This window comes from Mchenga conophoros, linkage group LG19 (assembly GCF_057382185.1).
Source record: "Mchenga conophoros isolate Kocher_MC1m ecotype Shallow Benthic linkage group LG19, M_conophoros_male_GT1.1, whole genome shotgun sequence".
Taxonomy (NCBI): Eukaryota; Metazoa; Chordata; class Actinopteri; order Cichliformes; family Cichlidae; genus Mchenga; species Mchenga conophoros.
The window spans coordinates 25,705,878-25,721,980 of record NC_140544.1 but is presented as its reverse complement, the minus strand read 5'-3'; positions in this window follow the sequence as shown (position 1 = coordinate 25,721,980).

The following is a 16,103-nucleotide window of genomic DNA, read 5'->3' as shown; positions in this document are numbered from 1 at the left end:
ATATTTTTCCACTAAGAAGTCATCCCTCATTTCTTAATATTTCTCAATTTAAGAAATTGTACTACTTTAAAAACCATCTGTCAGTCTTCTTATTGCCTCAAAAAGGAAGGCCTTATTTTTAATAGTAATCCAGTGTTTCAGCAATGGGCCCAAGAAAGAATTAGTTCACATGCAAATGCACAGCACTGTTCAAAAGTCATGAGTCACCCCTCATTTCTTTATATTATGCGACAAAGGTGGGAAATAGGTGCAGCGGTTTATTCAAACGTGTGCAAACACAGATGGAAGTAAAGGTTAAGTGGTCTCCAGAAATAGTTCTCCAGGCTTCTTGAAGGACATTCAAAACTTCTTCTTCGGTTGTTGGCTGCCTTTTCATCCATTAAAATAATGTTCAGGTTCGGGCCGATCCATGACTGATGTGTGTTTGTGTTCCACTGCGTGTTTTTTTTTATCCAGGTATGGTTTTACTGAATTGGCAGAGTGTTCGGGATCATTATCGTGCTGAGAAATGAAGCCACTGCCAATCAGGTGGCTTTCAAAAGGTTTTGCTTGATGGATCAAAATCTTGTGGGACCTTTCTGTGTTCATAACTGAATCAATTTTAACAACATGACCAACACCACAGACTGAAATGCAGCCCTGAACCATGACAGAGCCTCTATCCTGTTTCACAGATGGCTGTAGACACTCACTGTTGGATCTGTCTGCTGACCTCGTCTGTACGTATTCAGCCAAATCTTAAAAATTTGGATTAATCACTCTGTCAGACCTGTTGTCACTGATTCTCAGTACTCTTGTGTAATTTGGCATACCTCAGCCTTTTCTCACTGTTTCCCTTCATTACGAATGGCTTCTTGACAGCTACCTATCGGCTGAGATCATTTCTGATGAGGCTTTGGCAAACAGTAGGTGGATCAGCTGAAGGTCCAGATATATCTCTCAGGTCCCATGTCAGCTTTGCTGGATTGTTTTTCCTATTTCTTAATGACGTGACTTAGACATAGGTTTTGCCTACTGTATATTTCTCTAGTTTTTGTCTAATAGCCTGTTGGGAATCACCTTGTTGTTGCAAAAATACTATCAACGTGTTATTGTTGACATTTTTCACAAAGAAAGACGTTAAAATGTGCTTAAAGATACAATTTAAGTGTGTTTCTTTGCTAGGTTTTCTGTTCTGTGTAGACACAACACTGGTCTGTCCTTTGAGTTAGGTGCCTTTTTTCCATGCTTGACTGATTCACAGGTCAGTAACAAAGGCTGGACTGAACATGATTGGACAAAGACGTTTTACAAAGTAAAAGAAAGTCTAGCTCACTGAAACAAAATATAAAGAAATGAGTTGTTGCTTGAAACTTTTCCACAGAACTGTAACTACAGTAGGTTTAATCTAATTCAGGTCCTTTCATTCAAAGGAAATGATTAGGCAACTAAAATGTATTTGACACTTGTGCAAAAATACAAGTTTAAGGTTTCTGACTGGACATAAAATCTGGCCTTTCGGAAGCACATCAGACAGGGAGGTGGTCTAACTTACAGCCGCACCCCTAATTTCTGCCACACTACATATAGAGACACCTGTTGGCTGAACGTGTGTACTGTATATCACAGGCTGCACAATTCCCCAGTATGCATAACGACACCTTGGGAATCTGTGCTCGGTTTAACCACAGCTTACCAAATGACTTGCACGGTTATGCCTCCACAACAATCAAAGTTTTCATGCCCGCTATCACACATGCATGAGCGTGTGAGAATCCAGACAGAGCTCTGACAGGTGGACGTGTGTTAAAAGCGCATTTTGCAGCCTGCGGTCCTCCCCACCAATCGGCAGAGGAATCCACAGCGTAAAATCTCCTTTCCCCCAGTTCACGCATCACCACCTGGCTCTCTGACAGCGTCTGCTGCCCGTCGTGGCCCCCTTGTCAAACCCTGTTGCCATACCCCTTGACACCTTCCCCCATATCTCTGCTCAAAGTGCCAAAACCTCAGCCGGTGAGTGTTTGATTTCTATTTATTCATGTGGTGTTTCTGCTCCCTCCGCCCCCTTGCTCTTGAATAACTTTCAAAATATACTGTATATCTAAAACACAAAGCAGGCTGCCTGTGTACGGGAGCTGTCAGGAGGCTGTCATGTTAGTCTGCTCTGCCTGGCATACACACTGTCTTATGAATTCATGAGCTTGAAGTAGAAAAATCTCTGTAAAACTGTGCGTGTAGCCGTCTGTGTGTACACACGTTTACCTTTGATTATACATTTGCATGTAGGTGGCACAGCTTTGATGACATGTTAAGCACAACACTGCAAAAATGAAAATAGGCACCGATGAGAAATGATCTTTACAAGTCTGTGCAATTTTTAGTTGATATATAAACATGCAGCCAGCATGGATTCATGTGCATGATGTGACTTTAACCACATAAAAAGACCCCAATTCACCAGCCAGAGAAGATTCTTAAGTTTCTTCGCTTTTTCATGTAAAGGTTTTGGTCTAATCAGCCCTCAGTCTGTGCTGATTTAACATCGGAGCCCATCTCTCCCTGTCCTTAATCAGGCTCTCATCATGTTTCCTGCGCTCCATGAATGATTCACTGTCAGTCAGATCTGAGCACGTGGACAGCCTCTCAAGGACTTGTTTTCTGTCTAGAAGTTCTGTAACGTCTTCCAGCCTTTTAAGATGAAACAAAATTATTCCGGGAGCTCGAGAGATGAAGGGGGCATATTATAATGTCACAGAAGACTTCTCTCTGATAAACCTTCGCCATGGTGCTGCTCTGCAGGTCACTGACTGCTGTTAAACCTTCTAAAGATTCAAGTAAGCTTTATGATCATCAACAGAAGAAAAACATAAAATTTTCTATCCATTTATTCCAAATCAAATGCTGTTTCTGCTCACACTAACAAAACTTTTTCAAAAAAAGAAGCCCCAAACATTTTTCAGGCATGGATGTTGGGCAGTCTGCAAAGAGATTTCACCTTGCAAACGTATCCCCTACATCATCGGCATGGATGAGTTGTTGTTACAGCCTGACTCGTGGGCCTTAAAATAAAATGAAGATCAGCGCCAGAGTTTGCAAAAACAGCATTTGAGTTCATATCGATTTCTTTCAATCTAGTTGAAAACAAAAAAGCACAACTCGGAAAGTGTGGGGGGAATCACAAACCACTTCCATGCATGCTTTTATCCGCACCATCTCAGTAGTGGACACTTTAGTGTTCACATGACATCACATCATTATAAGTGGATCCACCTGAAAGGGAAAACAAGGCTTTTTTCTGCTATCTGATGTTTATTTTTACCAGGTTTGCTAAGCTAAATGCTGGATAATTGTTCAATTGGATGCATTAATGGCACTTGTTCATAACTAAATATGAACAAGTTGCGTACACGCAGCGTCCAGATTGCACCATTCTTCCGTCTCTGCAGCAGCACAGCATATCCTTTAAACTGACAATGAAAATAACTTCCGGTTATATTAATCTAATAAGATATTATAATAACCTAATCTTGACTACATTTGATTAGTTAGCTCATTAGCTCCTATATTAGCTTTGATTGTGAACGCATTCTTGTACTTTGCATCAACAGCAACATGTTATAGACCCATCCAGATCAAAAATACACAACTGGCTGCTGCATCTATGTAATTTATGTGCAGCAAAATGGAGCTTTTAATGGACTTTGAATTGTACTATCACCTCAAGGCCAGTAGGGGTTGCAGAAGAGTGTAAACCGCCCTTCAGAGAGTCCCTCAGCTGATTTTGAAGGTCACTGCAAATATTGAAAACTCCAGAAGAATTCTTTATTTGACCAATGCTTCCGGTAGTTTGCTGTTATTACAAATTACTGCCAGTGCAAAGCAGTAGACTGTAGCATTAGCTAATCTTTTATAGAAAGTCAGTCGTCATGTTTATACACACAAATTCAGCTGATGTGAATTTTCAATAAAGACAAAAAACACCTGCACTTCTCCTTCTGTTTTCCTTCCCACTTGTTCTCTACGACGTCCTCCTACATTAATCCTTTGTCCTTCCTTTCACCGGATTTCGTGACCCCCACCAGTTCAACATTTGCTCAGCTAATAAGCATAGCGGTTCAGCCGAAACCATTTTTTCTCTTGATTTACTGCACACCATGGCAGCTCTCCAAATTAGAATGTTTATTTATGGCCATCAATATTTAATTGAGTTTACTCTAATCTTGCGTTAGTGGGTTCAGAAGTCTCTGCATGGCTGTTTAAATATTAAAATTAATTGGAGTGGAGATACTGTAAAGAGGCTTGGCTTAATTGTTCTGGGAGAACAGGTAGCTTCTGAAGCCTTGGCATAAGGCGTGCACAGACACACACAAACAAAGACACACACACAAATATTGTGCCTTTTTAAAATGTGCTTTTACCAGATGAGATCTTTGAGATTTCCTGTTAATTGCCCAAAGAGATTCTCGATCCACAGCTGACTCACTCTGTAAAGTCTGACCATCCAGGCGACACAGTTTGCAGACATGTGCCATCCACACAGTGAGTCATATTATATTAAATGCATTTACAAGTATGTGTCAAAATCTGCTGTTATCCTCCGTTGAAATCTGGTGATTGATCTCTAAGTTGTAGACCAAATTTACATCTTCTGTGTCACACAGCTTTTTGGCAATAACACAAAGTTTTTACCAGCTCGAGACAGAAGTTTATGGCTGTTCTCTCTGCACAAGTTTGAGATTACTGTGAAGTGTCATACACGAGATCCAGAGCATCTAAATTTAGCAGGATTGCTGGGAATGGTGCATGGATGCATTCCGATGAGGCGACAAAGCTAATTTAAATCTATATGTAGTTAAAAGTTTTATGGCTGTAGTCACCAAATAGTGACTCACAGCTAAAGAGCAGAGATTACAATGCTGTAGATCTTCTCATCTGTGTGTTTTGGGGGTTTTTATTTTAAAACTAGCCATGGGTGGCTCACTGCTTGCAATGGTTAGAACTGTCACCCCACAGCAAGAATGTCCTGGGTTTAAAATCCACCAGCCGGCTGGCTGGCACCATGCTCTGTGGATTTTGCGTGTTCTTCCACATTTTTGTCTCACAGTCTGAGAAGCAGAAGCAGAAATAAAATAGTCCTTAAATCTATATTATCAAATAGAAATTTCCGCTTTGCTTTTCTTCTTAAAACCAAAAAAGCTTGAAAAGTAGTGGCACAATATTTTAAAATCTGAAGGAAAACATATTGTTATAACAGCACAAACTGGCTTAAAGGAAATTATTCTAAACATATTTTTAGTTTAGTTTAAAAAAAAATACAGAGTAGTCCAAGAAAGTTTAATAGCAGTCGCTCAAGGTCTGAAATAGATACACATCCACCCCATCCATCCATCTTCTTCCATTATCTGAAGTTGGGTCGTCATGGCAGCAGGCTATGCAGGCTATTCCAGATGTTTTTCTCCCCAGTAACGTCATAGTGCAGCTCTCGGATGTGATAAATACTATTATCTCTAAGTATTTTGGACAATGATGCATTTTTTATAATTTTGGGAGTGGAATTTAAATCCAACAATCATGGCCTGTGTATAAAAAATATGCTATAAAAGTGTCCTAAACGGTTAATGTAGCACTTTTGTTGAAGCTGAAAGTTTGCACTGTGAACACATCTTGATTGCTTGATTTAAACCAGTGTGTTGGTGTACAGAGGCAAAATTACAAACACTGGGTATCTAATCAGGATGCCCCTGATTTGGTCTCCACCCAAATAGGTGGAAACAAAAATCTTGTTTCAGAGGCCGATTTAAAAAACTATCTCAAATGACTCCTCTCATCAGGAAGGACTGTCAGGTCTCCGAACACCTAACCATATAGAGGACATCAAATTCCTCAACATACATTTGCAACCCTATTAGTCACGATTAACTAAAGTTAATGACCATAAGGTCAGGATCAGCTCTCTCTTCACCAAGACAAGCCTACCCAACAGTTTGAGTACCAAAGGACCTGAACTGTAATCTTATTGGATCCATTGAAAAATAATCCCAAAGCGTTAACCGTTATATCACAAGAAGGGGTTCCTGACCAAGCCTTCACTGTTTGCAGGAGTGGCATGGTGTCTGGTTGGATTCAGTGTGGCCAAGACTGTGAGCGTCTTTTCGTTCGGTCGTCTTTGTCAGAGTTTATTTAGGTATGATTAAGCTTAGTTCAGTTGGCTGAGGTATGAAAACAGGTCTGGAAAGCAGCAGAGAGCCTGTGTTAGGCCTCAGGTTATGCTGTTGAGGTGATTTAAATAACACTGTCTGTCTCTCATTTCATTAATACACTTTCCCTCTCTCACAGCGCCTCGGGGCATAGAGCTACAGCAGCGACTGAATGAAATTCTGTTTTTCAAAATGAGCAGCATACTCGAAAGCGATGGTAATCTCAGATGTAGAAATTGGAAAAGTCAGCACAGCAAATGCATCAGCAGCTTTTCCTCCAGACAAACATGCAATATTGATTCCCTTTCTGAACAGGTCATATTTTATGTATTTGTTTTAAAGATTTCGATATTGTGCTGCAGCGCTCGTCAGGTTTTCGAGCGAGGACTGCCCCTTAAATGAACATTAATGATGACTGAAGTAGATATACAGCGCACCTGCTGCCTGCTCACCTCAGAAACCTGCTCACTTAATAAATCTTAATTGGACAGGTTTGTGTGTGCGTGCGTGTGTGTCTGATTTGCTGCCTGCAAACTGCCGTATGATGTTTTCCAGTAATAACTTTTGTTTATCCCCATCTGCATTTTACTCCTGTACTTAAACTTTAAATACGCAGGAAATCCAAATATATGCATCACCTCTGTTACTCTCAGATATTTATGAAGCAGATTATTTTCCATAATGGCATACAAGTAAATAACAAGTGAATAAAGGTGAGGGAGGGGGGAAAGCCAGGCAGAAAAAAATTATATCCTCCGATATTATTTCTGTAAAGCACCATGGATAACAGTCACTCAGCAACCAATTGAAGTGACAATGAATTGTCAAAGGGTGAGGACATCAAGAAGACAGATACCTTCATAAAAAAAAACTTTGCTGCCACATAAACAGCAGCAGGAAATTAACCGGAGTTTGAATTACAAAGGACTGCAATGTGCTGAGGTCTGTGATCGTTACCCCTCTGAGGAGGAGGAGGACCACTGATGGATGGGTGGATGCACTACGTCCCCCGGAGCCTCCGTTCTGAGCTGTCCTCATGCTTCATGCAAGTACTTTGCATTTCTCTCGACTCATCTCTGCTTCTATATTACATGACAGTGAAAACATCTGCAGAGCCGCCAGCCCCATTGCCTGGCTGTGCCGCTCTATAGGTTGATCCATACCGACTCTCGGGACTTAATGGGCCACATCTAAAAGCAGCGCAGGTGTCTTTCAGAGCTCTGCTGGCAACAATTTGAAAATAATACAAAAAAATTGCTTTTTCTTTTTCTTTTTTTTTTTCTTTTCCTATAGGCACGTTTGAAAAAGAGTGCCTGCTAACCTTTAAAAATGACTGACTGCGTGGAATAAAACTGTGGCACTCTTTAAACACGAGGCTCTTGCTAACTAAGTGAAAAGAGTTTTTTCGAAACAGAAAGCTACAGTTTCGAGTGTTCAACACTTGTGCGCTGACTGATGAAGTTCAGGTGCTGAAGGGTTTTTAGAAATGAACTCTTCATTTGAATTCCACACGCCTTAACTCCAGCTCCTCAGTGAAAGAAACCAATAAAAGGCACTCCAGCTGCTCCTGAACTACAGTAACTACACGACAATAAAAGGAATCAGTCTCGCACTCATCTTCATTTTAGCTTGTTTTCTTTAAAAAACGTTCAACATCACATGTGCACCTTGACCCTGAGTTTCTATGCTAAGATAAATATGCTTGCTTTCAGCTCAAACATCAGTTTATTAGCGCTGTGAAGCTTTGAGCAAACACCAAACAGCCTTTATGGTCATCTTTGTCTTTATTAATTTCAAAACAGGGAAGTGCAGATTAACGGTAGAGGTGGGCTGTTCGATCTAAATATCGATACCTATGCTGGTATTGGTATCGGATCAACAGTAGCGCAATAGGATCGATACTTTTCGTTCGGTGAGTAGCCCACTGAATTGTGTTCTGTTTGTTTTATTTGTGCGGTGGGACCTTTTGGTGTTGACATGGTTATTTTATTGATAGCCTAAAGCACCTCGGCTCTGGTATCGGCAATATTGGCTCTGCATTCACTTGGTATCAGATTGATACCAAAATTTGTGTGCAGACAGCAGAAAGCCAGCATGATTACAAAATCTGCTCGTGACTAATATTGCGATGCAGGTTTTAGTAACAAATGATGAGGATGATCTGAGCGGGATGGAAACGGAGATGAGAAGAGATGTTGAGATTTAGGAAACAAGGGGAAGGTGATGGAAAGGGGCGTGTGTGTATGTGTGATCGTGTGTGAGAGAGAGTTAAGGGGTCTGACGGCTTTAAATTAGATGGCACATTGCTGCAACGGCTGAAGAATTTTATTAAGAGTCTTTATATCTTCTGCCTTAAGCCGCTCCGATCAGCATAATCCCTGTCCAAACAAGAGATAATGAATCCTTTCTTTTAGTGTTGGGTTAGACAGAGGAAAGCATGATGCCAGTATAGGGAGGGAGAAGTGCACAAATTATTGGATTTAGATTAGGAGAGGCCTATTTTAATGGGTTTGAAGTAATACCCAGACAATAATAAAAAGTTGTCCTGAGCCCATGTGGCTGTGGGGGGCGGCGGCCGATATATTGTGCTTAACAAAGCTCTCTGAGCTGGATGCTATCCTCTTTGCTTGTTTTTGTTTACCTTTTTGTCAGTTCTGATTATTTTCTGCAGTTATTCGTCATTACTTGTCGCTGGGTGTGTGTGTTTTGTTATGAGCTACACATCAACGTGGATGCAGAGGCCGTATCCAGACTGACGCACGGCGTTGCTGCTTATCTTGTGTATGTGATTAATCTTTCATTTACATTTTCTCCTCCAGTTTGTTCAAAGACAAAGCAGGAATATAGAATTAATTAAACTCTTTTATGTCTTCTGGTGCAAAACAGTCGTCCGCACGTGGTTTCTCGTGACCTTGACGACGCTTTTCGATGCTGCTCAGCTAGTAAGTGGCAATATTTCTCCAGACTACTTAAGAATATCTGTTGTTGAGGTGCTCACGCAGAGATTTTTTTCCACTTGCGCAGCTCACCTCATCTGTAGATTTTTATTATTAAAGCGTAGTCTTATTGCAATGCCAGATAAAGCAACAGAGGGGATTCCTGAGGGGTGTAGCTAATTTATTCATCCATATATATACATAGGATGGAGTGGCTATTATAATGCAGAACAGCAAAAACACGCCTCAGACGAGTCCTATTTTTATGTTTTGTTGGGGGGTTTGGTTTTTTTTTGCTAAACCAAAGAGACTGTACACCATATACGCCTTATCCAAAGAATTTCTCTTACACTGTCAGGAGGTTTATATATCAAGAACAGGTGTTATAAAGGATTTGAAAAGTGTGAACAAGGTTGACTCATCCTTTTATTTCTCAAGCTCGCCTTCGTAATATAAAATCAGCTAACCTTGGGCACTAAATACCAGTTTACATGTGCTAGCACTCTCTGGCACTCTTTTAAGCAGAGCAGTGCCAATTAATCAAAGCAATTTTTTCATCCTTGGCCTTAAAATGAATAACCAGACAGACAGCAAACACCCCTTATGGAGGAGTGGTGTCTGTCTTCCCCTCTTCTTTCCATTAGACAAAGTGATACAGTGTAGAAGTGGAAAATATGAAAGGAGTCGAGGAGCGAGGGGAGACCGAGCTGCTGTACAGGCTGTACTGTAGCAGATATAAAAAGAGCTGGATTGGCAGATATGGGCAAAATGGGAGACAGACAGAGATGCAGACTGTGATAAGAGCAGACATGTACAAGGCTCACTGTGGCCTCAGTCTCCCAGGTGACGAAAACCCAGACTTACTTCCAACAATCACGAGAGAAAGGAAATAGGTGCAAATATCCTGTTTTGCTCAGCGGAGTACTCTGGGTGTGTGTTTTTTAAAGAAATGTAATGTTTTTGTTTATTCCCAGGCAATAAAAGTGTCTCTCCTAAGGTCATAAAATGAGGTCTTTCATTTCTTAATGGTTAAATAAATTACTTCCAACTGTTACTATGGTAATTATTAAAAAAGCAACAAATTTAGATTCAAACTGACAAACAAATCAATACATCTGACGCTATATGGTGTCATGGAAATGTGTATCGATACACACAGACTCAGCATGTTATGTCTACATGGTTTCAGCTTTCCATGTGTACTTTTATACCACTACAGGACCTGATAGTGGAGTTAGGGGACGGGGTTTGGCCTTTCTTACCGGCACATAAAGCAAATAATGTCTTTGTGTAATGTGAGATCTGATTTAATGCACTTAGGATTGTTTAAAGACAACACATATTAGTTTTAATGGAAATTTCTTTCTTTTGCTTTTTTACTAATCTATTATTCCTGGAGACGTTGTGCAGATGTGAGTAAACCTCTGAAATCACGTTATATTTGCTAATCAGTAAACTATAGTTCCTATGATGTTGATGTATTGAATGCAATTCTCTAAACTTCTGTCCCATTTGTTCAAATATGTCTCATTGCTTCTGTCTCTGCCAGCTAATATCCGAGCAGTTCGTCCAGATGTTACACGTAGGTAATGCAGCATGGATGCTTCATTAGTTACCATGACATCAAAGCTGATCACAGAGTACCTCATAATACCGTCGCAGCAAGAGGTATGAAGCTCCAAATTCCCTCATTTCACTAATTACGCCACAATTATTTGTCCCTCCTGCGCTAATTACAGCTGTATTGATTTAGACCCCAGATCCTAATAATTAACTGGGTAATATTACACATTTCCATGCACTCACTAGGAGGCTTCACCTGTTTAGTGGCAGCCTGTTGCTACATTACACCAGCCTGTGAAACTGATGTGGTTGTCAGCTTCAATTAAGAGACACAATGTTTCAGAACAAAGGAGTGAGACTGGCCTGGAGAAAGGGCAAAGGAGAGGAAGAGGGTCACGGGGAGGAAATGTTGTCGCTTGGGCTGAAGGGCAGCAGCTTAGGGGGAAGGAAAGGCCAGAGTGTGATGGCTGGTGAGAGGAGGTTAAGAGAGTAGCTGTGGACAGGTGAACGTTTAGAGAGAAGAGCTTAGTTAGAGGTAAAATTAGGCAAAACGGGGACTAAAGGGTTGGGGGAAGAGTTAAAAGTACACGTGACTGCAGACAGAAAAGTGTCTGCAGCCTCTCTGTGGCTGTATCCCTGTTTCCCTCCACTGGTTTTGCTAAAATACTGGGAGTGAAAAGAGCAGTTATGTATGTAGTGTAGGATACAGGAAAGATACCATGTTAGGTGAAAAGAGCCAATGAAATGCAATCATAGTACAGTCCCATTAATGTAAAACTTTAAACTGAGACATTTTACAATTTCATGAAAGATAAAATAAAATAGCTTAATTTGACGTTGATGGCAGCAACATGTGTTTAAAAGTTGGGAATGTGGCAACAAAAGCCTGGAAAAGTAAGTGGCACTAAAAAGAAACTGCTGGATGAAGATTTTGCAAATAATTAGGTTAAATGTTAACAGGTCCATAACATGACTGGCAACTAAAAAGAGAGCATCTTAGCGAGGCAGAGGTCTCAATTTCAGAAAAGTTTCTCAGTGCAAAATTGGGAAGACTTTGACTTTTTCATCAGTTACAGTACATAACGTCATCAACAGATTCAGTAATTTTAGAGAAATTTCTGTACGCAAGTACAAGGCCAACAATCAGCTTGTGATCTTTGGACCCTCGCTGCATTAAAACCAGAGGCAAAGTGAACAACTGTCAAGTGCTCAGAGACAGAACAGTTTTCCACTTTGACTCTATGAATGGAAATTTGAAATTCTTTTAGGAAAACATGGATCCCACATCCACTGACCTAAAGAGGAATGGGACTCAGCCCTTTGTAACACTTCAAAAGCCTGCATTTCTCATGGTGTGGGAGTGCAACTGATGGGTAAAGGCAAATTGCACATCTGGAAACGACCATCAATGCTGAAAAGCATGTACAGGTTTCAGAGCAACATACACTCCCTGTTCAGACGTTACTTTCAGGAAAGGTCTTGCATATTTCAAGAAGACAAGAAGAGTCTGGGTGCTGAACTGGCCCTCCATTTACATTTTACACAGTGCCAGTATGACTCGTGCTTGAGTAATTAAGGAGTACTCGCACATCCTCTTTTGGTGCATTCAGTTAAAGGCAGCTAAAAAAAAAGGGCAAACATTTTCTTAACAAAAATTACAGAAATTACTGAAAAAAGTGCAACTTTATCACAAAGCCATGAGGTCTGACACTATGACTAAGAACATGGCAAACATAGACACCAAGTGATGTAAAGCAAAACACTAAATCTCTTCTTTATTGTGTGTAAGTGTGTGCTGATGGGACTGCTGCCAGGCCAGAGTTTTGAGATTTAATGCAGACGCAGATCTGACAAGACAGATTAATCCCAGGGAAAAAAAATAAAGGAGGGGGGGATTGCCCTTTCTAATGTTTACACCCGCTGCGTGCCCATATTAATTACAGACACACTCAGGAAGTACAAATCCAGGGACAATGCAGTCATTTGTCTCTCCTCTCACACACACGCACGATCGCGCACACACACTCTCAAGAAAAGATAGCACCATGCTAATGTGGCATCTCTCTGTGCCTCGGGGATGTGGATGAGATTATGCCTGCGTACGTAGATGAGTGAAAGCGGTATGGAAGGAAGTTCATTACCGCTTTACCACTCAGCGTGAGGCCACCCGGCAAGGAGCATCTCATCGGGACCTCCTCGGTATGCTGGGAGCTCCGCCTGAGGGGAAACACACCCAGTACGGAGGCGCGTCCCTAACAGCAGACGCATAAAACAGCATAAATCTGAAAACAAATGTTCCCACAATCATTTAAACCTGCTAATTCTGCTATATATTTATGTACACTGTTAATACACGCTGCATTATTAAATATCTTTACTGTGCCCGGGCACGCTTGGAGATGAATCGTTTTGTTTAAATGACTTGACATTATGAAATGTAAACAAGTTTTGTGCACAATTATGCAAACTGTAATCTGATTTGGAAGCATCAGCCCAAAGAAACTTCTCGCATGCCCTGCTTCAAATTAAATATTTTCAGATTTTTAAGTAAAAACAAAAAAGAAGAAGAAGAAGAAAAAATAAGAAAAACACATCTATGTTTGAATTGGCTAAAGTTATCTGTATAGCTGAGCCGGAGAACCCAGGATTATGTTGTGCTGGAGAGCTGTACTCCACTGAAGCTGAGGTGGAGGCGTGCGTGTGTGTGTTTGTGTGTGTGAGATTGAGTGCTGGGCCAGAGTGCAGCGAGACACAGGTGTATTAAATTGGGTCAGCGTTTTCATTTCCCAGGGTGAACGCTCACACACACACACACACACACACACACACACACACACACTAACAGAACTGAGCTGTTTCAAAGTGAACCTTGATGAAAACACACCTGCACATGATATGCATAAGCAACACACAAACACACACACACCCTGTACAGTATGTGCACAAACATTAACTCACACACTTTCCAGATAAACAGGATTAGGAGCTATTTTTATATTGAGACAAAGACTTTCAGCATGAATCAGACACAAGACAAGGAAGAAGAGGAAGGGAGGTGGTTTCATTTTCCTCCCAGTTTCTGATTGTGTGTGTGTTTATGTATGAATGTGTGGAGGTAGTGTTTACAGGGCACAGGTCTAGCCACAGGGGAGCAGAATCGGAGGAAGGTTAACTCCCTTCAATGCTTCTGTAAAAAACAAAACAAAAGAAAAACAAAACAGGCAAAGTTAAAACTGTGAGTGTTGGTGCGTCTGTTTTCATGGTGATTGCTTTTCCTGATATTCAGCCTCCCATGGCTGAAGTCATGAGAGCCTTTCTCAAACAGCAACAATAGCAAGGACAGTGAAAGATTAACACCCTGAAGAGACGCGGTGCAGGCTCGCTCCTGTGCTGCTGCACAGGCGGGACTCCATCCTGCTCTTCATGAGCTAGCAAAACCCTGGAGATCTGCCTTTTAAAGGCTTTATGAAACCTTTCTTTTTTTTATGACGACCCAGAAAGTGTGAATGGACGGCTAATATACTGCTGGAGCTGCTGACGTGCATACAATACAGGCAAAATGAGGCTACTGGAAAACTCTAAATGTAGACTAATTACTTTCATTCACAATCATAATCTCTGTGGCTGTACTAATACACTGCACACTTGAAAAGTAGCATTTTTTAAATAAATACAAAAAGCATTCATTAAACTGGCACATACTCCTGTGAAAAAGCCCTTTGGACTATTTGTTTAAATACAGAATATAAATAATTCAAATAAGATAAACATGCTAACACTGTCGCTTTTTATAGGGAGAAATTTGAGGAACTGCTCGGAGCTGCTTAGATTAGTTACTGTGTTTAGGAAGCAGGTGAATAACTTTCCCACTCATTACATTGTGTATATTTTATTAGATAGGTTCATATTAGCTGCAAATTCATCACTTTTCTGCTGATATTTATTTAGCCAGCACACAATGACTGCAGTTTCAAGCAAAAACTCTCATTAAAATGTTTCAGGCTGAAGATTTCAGGGTCAACTGTTTGCTTGGGTTATGGCTTTATTATGGTCTACTGGAAGAGCTGCATCAGTCAGACTGTCAATATGATCTGGCACTGATGCATTTAATTAGAAACTTTGCGATACGGATGCACAAAGGAGATCATGATCTTCCTCACAGCTACTTTATCTCTTTGCCACATGTTTGATCAACTTCCTAAAGATTTATATCTGTTGTCTGCCCTGTGCTGTAGTCTTCCATTATTGTGTTGTTCTTGATTTTTTTTCAGAGCTTGCATTAAAAACAGGGGCCAGTCCAGTATGGAAGCCACTAGTTTTGAAAAGAAGAAGAGTGTGCATCCCATTACATTTACTGCAAGGTGGACGTTATGCACAGGAAGTGCCAACCAGAAAAGAATCAGGTTAAATCTACATAGTGCAATTTTTGCTAACCTACTCTTTACATCACTTCACCTTTTCCCACTCTCCATGGTCCAGTCACTTTCTTGCCTGCCCTCTGTGAGCCATTTAGCCTCTCTTCCATGTGCTTTAAATCTCTTCTGTCATTCAGCCTTTCAGTCTTCCCATCTCCACCTCATTCTCGGCAGACAGAGAACCTTATGCAAGTCTACACCTTCCGCATCTCCACCACCACCAGCATCCAGACTCCTGCCATGGCTGACCCTACAATAACCCAGAGAAAAAAAGAAAAATTAAGCAATCCCCAATTTGCAAAAACTTTGTGACAGTGCCAAGGAAAAACTCCCTTTTAACAGGAAGAAACCTCCAGCATAACCAGGCTCAGTGAGGGGCAGCTAGGTGGGGGTGTGGGGAGGAAGACAGGACAAAAGACACACTATGAAAGAGAGTCAAAGATCAATCAAAACTAATAATTCAATGCAGAGTGGATTATAAACACAGAGAGAGTGAAGAACAAACACTCAGTGCATCATTGGAAGCCCACAGCAACCTATGGCTATAGATCTGTAATTAGCCTGCCAAGTATCCCATTTTAGCCTGTGAAAACAAGATTTGGTCTGCATAGCATGATAAACTGGGTAATTGAAGCCTGTATTTACAGTAGTACAGTACAGAAAAGTAGAAAGGATGTCTGTCTTCCAAATTGGTGATGGGAGATGGTTCCACAGAAGAAAAAAGCTGAAGCCTCTGCCTCCCATCCTGCTTTTAGAACCAACTACAATTAAGCCAGCAGTCAGAGCTTAAAGTGTTCCATTGGAACAATATGGTACTATCTCATTTTAGAGATCCTCTTACCTGATTATTTCAAACTTTGTATGTGAGGAGATGGATTTTAAATCAATAGCAGGAATATAAAAAAACAGCTCACCAACTCAGGTCAGACTTTCCACTCTGAAAGTCGGAGCAGCCACATCAACACTAATGTTGCACTCCAAGATTGAGCTGTGCAATTTGTAAACTTGTATGT